The sequence below is a fragment of the Psammomys obesus genome, unplaced genomic scaffold (assembly GCF_907164565.1).
Source record: "Psammomys obesus unplaced genomic scaffold, mPsaObe1.curated_primary_1811, whole genome shotgun sequence".
Lineage (NCBI taxonomy): Eukaryota > Metazoa > Chordata > Mammalia > Rodentia > Muridae > Psammomys > Psammomys obesus.
The window spans coordinates 65762037-65768217 of NW_026585504.1; the positions used below are offsets into that span (position 1 = coordinate 65762037).

The 6181-nt window shown below is 54.6% G+C and overlaps 1 protein-coding gene across 1 annotated transcript in view; it reads left to right on the top strand.

Annotated features, from left to right (window-relative positions):
• Window positions 1-438: 438 nt before the first annotated feature.
• Mgat5 (alpha-1,6-mannosylglycoprotein 6-beta-N-acetylglucosaminyltransferase) overlaps window positions 439-6181 on the top strand; it is a 275296-nt gene continuing 269553 nt past the window's right edge. The window contains exon 1 of the mRNA XM_055602025.1: window positions 439-855. The gene's annotated coding sequence lies outside the window, so the exon portion shown is untranslated. The remainder of the gene's footprint in view (window positions 856-6181) is intronic.

Sequence of the window (6181 nt, forward strand, 5' to 3'; positions counted from 1 at the left end):
AAATAAATACAAAGCTACTCAGATTAAAAAAAAAAAAAAGAAAGAAAAAGACAAGGGACATAAATCCCCTCTGCTTCTGCCAATCGATTTTACAAAGTCTAAAATGGAGCTCAGGGCGTTTGTTAAAGTTGCCAGGACCCCTAAATAGTTGAGTCCGCCATCTCCTCCCCACTGGGAAGCCCATCACTCTGGAGGATGCGCGGCCTGTAACAGTCACCGCACCCTGCCCTGACCTTGCTGCGGTATTATTTATGACCCCAACTCCCCTAGCGTAGCTCGGCGCCTGTTTCTCCTGGGGCTGCAGAACAGAGCAGGTTTCAGGCTTCCTGAACAGGGCCTAGAGTTTGCAGACGGTCCCCGGGAAGCTGGGGCGTTCCGAATTGGCTGAGCGCTCAGCGGGGTGGGCGGGGAATTCGCAGAACGTCGCTGGCCCGGAATCTCTCTGCCGGGGAGCGCAGCGCGAGCCCAGGAGCCTGGTGAAGTTGGGGAGACCGAGTCGGGAAGGGTGGTGGAAACCTCCAGCCGATCTCCCACCTACTCGGCCCTGACCGTTTGGACCCGGGGAGAACGTCCCTGCTTGCGTCCAGGGGCGGACGGTGGACGCGCTGCGCACGGCCCCTCTAGGGCTGGTAGTTTTCCGACCGTCCCTGCCGAGGCCCGCTCGCCCGGCAGCCCTGCGGCTCCCGCGGCGGCGGCGGCCCCCGGCTCCCTCCAGCCAGGTAGCCGCGCCTCGGTCTCTGGGGGCGCTGTGACCCCGCTCCGTGCTGATCCCGGGACCCCCGTTCCCCGGGCACGGGAGCTGGAGAGTGAGCCCGCCTGCTGCCGATGGTGCTTCTGCCGCTTCCCTGATAGCAGGTACGAGCCGCTGCAGCGCCGGGCGATCGATTCCGAGCTCGCCCCCCGCCCCCCCCAGGAGATGCACGCGCGGGGCTCGCGGGGGACTCCGGGGGGCTGGAGCAGCCCCCTGCCGGCCCAGCGCTGACGCCGCGGCTGCGTGGGTGTTCTGGCCGTGTCTGATCTGGGACGGGGGAGGGTTTGAACCCGAGAGTACAACTGAGGGACGCGCGTGGAGGGTCCACCACCTGCTCGGGGCCGTCCCCGCTCTTGGGACCCCGAAGACCCTCTCTAGCCTCTGGGGCCCTTGGGCTCCCAGGGAACTGTCCAGAGGGGGCTCGGGTGGCGTGGGCTGCCGGCGAGAAGCTGAGATTGGCATTTTGAACGCTGAGACCGCGGTGAAGCCAGAAACCAGGATGCCAGCGTGGGCCGGGCTAGGGTCCTGGGGATCCGGGAGCTCGGAGTGGGATGTGCCTTGAGCCAGTTGGTAGGGAGAAAGGAGTGGGGCCCGGGCCCCTGGGGAGAAGGGTAGGACGGTCCGAAGCTCCGGGCTGAGCGCCCAGGAAGACCCTTCGGACCCCAGACAGCCGTGGGGACCGCCAGCCCGACAGCGATCCAGCCGGCGAGCACCGCGGCTGGGGGATGGCAGAGGCTGCGGGATGCATGGGCCGACACCCGCGTACACACTCTCCTAGAGCATGCTCAGTGCGGTCCTGGGAACTTCCTGCCGAGTCGCCAGGCCAGCCTCCTCGGTCCCCTTTGGGGCCGCAGTTCGCTAAATTGGGGGTAGGGGGTATGCGAGTGGGGCCTCTGTGCCCTTCTCGTCCGCCCTTTCGCGTTCGCGGGCCTGTGACAGGCACCGGGGTTCTGCTTTCCAGAGCCACTGTGGCCTCTGGAGACGGGGGCGTGGATGTCATCCCCTGGCCTCCCGCGCTCGGAGGACCCGAGGCCTGGTGACGCGTTGGTCTGCCGGGTGGACCCGCTCTCAGGGCCCCGCCAGGCTCTCAGTCGCGCGCATTGACTCTGCGGGAGCAGGTTGGGTGGAAGGGGGTGTGTGAGCCGGCAGCGTTCGCGCGCTCACTGTCGATGTCACACACAAAGCCAACGCGGGGAAGAGGGAAGGGGTGGCGCTTCAATTTTTTTTTTCCCCCAGTGGCTTTTGGAGCTCCCTGAGCTGCGTGTGTGTGTGTGTGTGTGTGTGTGTGTGTGTGAGAGAGAGAGAGAGAGAGACCCAGAGGATGCCTTCTGTTTGGCCCTAGAGCTCAGTAATTCCTGGCCTAATTGCCAGGCCTTGGCTTGGTGTTTGAATATGGTCCTCGGTGCCTCTGGGGCTGTGAAGTTGGAAAGAGCAAACGAGGTTTGTGTGGGGTTTCCGGTGGGATGGCAGAGCCACATCTGTCACCACGTTTGGATGTAAGGTTAGATCAAATTAGAATCCACTGAGTTCTGAGTGGAAAGCAGGTTCGTTAACTGACCCAGCCCAGCCTTGTTTTTAAGACTGGAGGGATATCTACCCTGGACTTGTGGGAGACCCTTTGTCCCTGGAACGGGAGCTCTCTTGTCTCGGCCAAGAAAGTCAAACCATCTCTTACCTGTCTTTTATGAATTTTCCCACCCTCCCTAAGTTCCTCTAACTCATTTTGTCGCTATTGCTCAAAGCTGAGATGGGCAGGCTTAATCTGATTCTGTTAGGATCAGAACAAAGCTTCCCCCCACCCCCCAGAGGACATTTTAGTTTTTCTTTTGCTATCAACTTAATGTCCGTGTGATAAACTTACTTGATGCAGGGCCCTGGAAACAGGGAAGAGGGCAGAATGTGCCCAGATTGACCTAGGTACCCTTTTTAGGGACAGAGAAAAGGAGGAAGTCTCAGTCCCCAGTAACTGTCTGTGGCCCTGTTGAACGTCTGGGCAAAAGGCTTGAGTAATTTCCTTCTGGTGTCCATCTCCTTCCAGCCTGCTTTACTAGTTTGGGACATTTGAGACTACAGTCAGTGCAATGAAGGAGTCTACAGAGCTATCCGAATGGCCGCCGTGTGTGTGTGTGTGTGTGTGTGTGTGTGTGTGTGTGTGTGTCCTTGCATGTAGGGGCTTGAGCCCAGAGACCAACCTCAGCTGTCATTCCTTTCCTCAGGATTTGTCCACCGTGTGTATGTCTGTGTGTGTCTGTGTGTGTGTGTGTGTGTGTTTGTGTGTTTGTGTGTGTGTGTTTCTTTTTTTGACGGAGTCTCTCACGGGGCCCATCTTTCTCCTCCTCCACAGCACTGAGATTATAACTCTCTGTCACTGTGCCTTTTTTTTTTGTAATTTAAAATCTGTGTGAATGTGTGTGAGTGTGGTGTGTGTGTGTGTGTGTGTGTGTGTGTGTGTGCAGCCTCAAGCATCAGTCTGCACCTTCAACCTTGTCTGCAACAGGCTCTTGTTTTCTGGGCCAGCGGAGACCTAGCTGAGCTCTGAGTCTCCTGTCTCTGTCTGTCATCTTCCCACAAGAGTGCTAGGGTTATAGACACACATGGTGTCCTGCTGTGTGTGGGTGATGGAGACCAAACTCGGGTCTTCATTCTTGTGCTGCAGGTGTGTTAACACTGAACCTGTACCTTCATGGCTTCTTAAAAAATGTGTGTTCCAGAGGTCAAACTCAGGGCCCTATGCGAGCCGTCTTCCCAGTTCCCGAACCAGCCGGCTTTAAGGAAAGTGAGGTGGCCGGAGCTTGGTCCCGCCTGTGTGAACTCCAGTGGCTGTCCCCGCTGCGCTCTCTGGGCCTTTGGCTCTCCTCCCGAGCAGCATGCACATTTCCAGTGCTCTGTGTGTGGAAGCGTGAACACTGTGCTCATTACACATTCACACGTCTGAACACATTTTTCTAAGGAACGTGCATATGGATGTGCATCCGCAGTGTTCTTGGGGAGAAGCTGGAAGGGACCCCGAGAGATGACAGCGATTCAGATCTCCTCCCTTCCCAGGCAGTTTCCTCAGTTTCAGAAGAACCCAGCAGCTCAGCTTGCCTCCTAAGCGTGGAAATGCCAGTCCTGCTGTCACAGCTGAGGGGTTTGTCCCAGGAGAGCAGCTAGTCACCGTTTCCTGCTGTCATTCTGCCGTGTGTGTGTGTGTGTGTGTGTGTGTGTGTCTGTGTGTCTGTGTGTGTGTGTGTCTGTGTGTCTGTGTGTGTGTCTCTCAGATGCACACACAGGCACAGAGGTTTATGTAGAGGTCTGGAGACAATCTGAGGCACCACTCACTTTCTATTTTATGGATCTCTTACCAGCCTGGAACTCACTAAGTCATCTAGGCTGGCCAGCCAGCACGCCACAGGATCTACCCAACTCTTTCTCCCTGGCGCTGGGATTATAGGTGCACTCTCTTTTAACCTGTGTCCTGGATGCCAAATGCAGGTGCTTGCATGGAAAATGCTTTATGTCTGGAGGTCTGTGACACTTCAGGTCACATTTGGGGGGGAGGATAGGTGGTGACTCAGAAATGACAGTAAAGTCACAGGGGCATTCACCAGGAAGGACCAGTGTTGGGGGCCTGGTACCCTCTGTCGCGACCCAGCATCCTCTCAGGCCACCTGAGAGACTCGCAGAGCCCTGGGTCTGGCTTACTTCTTCCAGTTTGTTCTGGGTGGTGGTGCGTGGCTGGTCGTCAGAGCGATAGCCCTGGTCAGTGATTTTTGTGATGGCCCAGAAAGCCGGTGCTGCTGGCATTGTCTCGGGGGGCTGCTGTGGTGACTGCAAAAGGGGAGGGGATTCCTGGTGAACAGAGCAGTGAGCAGCTTTGATGGGAGAAGTGTATGAATTTCAGAATCCAGATATTAGAAGAGGGAAGGACCAATTTTATAGCAGGAGTGGAGTTAGCCTTATGGGTGACAGCTCAGGAGTTTGAGTGGGAAGCAAATGTTTGGAACTTGCCAGTGCAGGTTTTACCAGACTACTGCCTTTAAAGTTAATGACGGCTTTGAAGTACAGTCACTCTTAATAGCCAGAAGAGATTGCTGTAGTTTAAATTTTCTATTTTGAATTGAATAGAGAGCTGCCCATTCTTTGAAGTTTTGCATAGTTTTGATTTTTGCCCTCCTCCAGGATCTCATGTAGCCCAGGCTGGCCTGAAGCTCACTGAAGCTCAGCTGAGCTTCTGATTTTCCTGCCTCCGTCTCCCAAGTAATGGAATTATAGGCATGGTTTACACTGCATTAGGGTTATAAATTGCCTAGTCTAGATTATATCCCTACACTTTTTTTTTTTGTTTTGTTTTGTTTTTGAGACAAGGTTTCTCTGTGTAGCCTTGGCTATCCTGGAACTCCCTCTTGTAGACCAGGGTGGCCTCAAACTCACAGAGATCCATCTGCCTCTGCCTCCCTGAGTGCTGGGATTAAAGGCGTGCACCACCACTGCCTGGCATTCTCTATACTGTTTAACAACCTGTGTTCTCTCTCTCCCCCTCTCCTCTCTCACTCTCCGTCTCTCTCTCTGTCTCTCTCTGTATGTGTGTGTCCTTGTAGAAGCCAGGGGTTGATGTTGTCCGCCAGGTGTCTTCCTCAGAGACAGAAGCTCTTACTGAACCTAGAGCTCACTGACTGAGCTAAGCTGATTTACTTGTAATTCAAGGGAGCTACTTTACCTGTAAGTTACACGCCTGTAGGTGTGTGCCACTGGGCCTGGTCTTTCAAGTAGGTGCTGGGGATCTGAACTCATGTTCTTACCCTTGTGCCATAGGCACTTGACTGAGTCATCTCTCCAGTCCTAGCATTTAGCCAGCATCTACTGTGAGCTGTGCAGAGCTGATGCTGGGGATGAAGATGCTCTTCCTCTAAATGACCTCCTCACAGGTAATGCAGCTGACCTCGAAGTGTGCTGGTGCAGACCAGTATTTCTTGGAAAGCTGCCAAGACAAGGTCCCAGGAGCCTTGGTATTATGACCACGTAGTCAGTTAGGAGAGTGAGGACTTGTGCTGTGTGTTTGGCCATTTGAGCTGTTTTCTTTTTCTTTTTGTCACTTTCACAGTTAAATTTCTCCTTTCCTGACTTGGTCCTGGGAAGGCTGTGTGTGCTGGGGAGGGCTCGAAGGAATTGTTTTATCTCTTCAGAACCCCACAGCTCTCTTGTCTAACTCACAAACTTCTAGCAAGGCCTTACTTTTGGTATTCTGTAATCCCAAAAATCTAGACAGGTGATGGCAGTAAGGGCAATAAGCGATTTCATCTTTTGTTTGTGTGTGCATGTTTGTACTGGAACATGAGCAAATGTAGAGGTCAGAAGTCCATGTCAGGTGTCTTCTTCAGTTGCTCTGTGACTTTTTCCTTCCTTCCTTCCTTCCTTCCTTCCTTCCTTCCTTCCTTCCTTCCTTCCTTC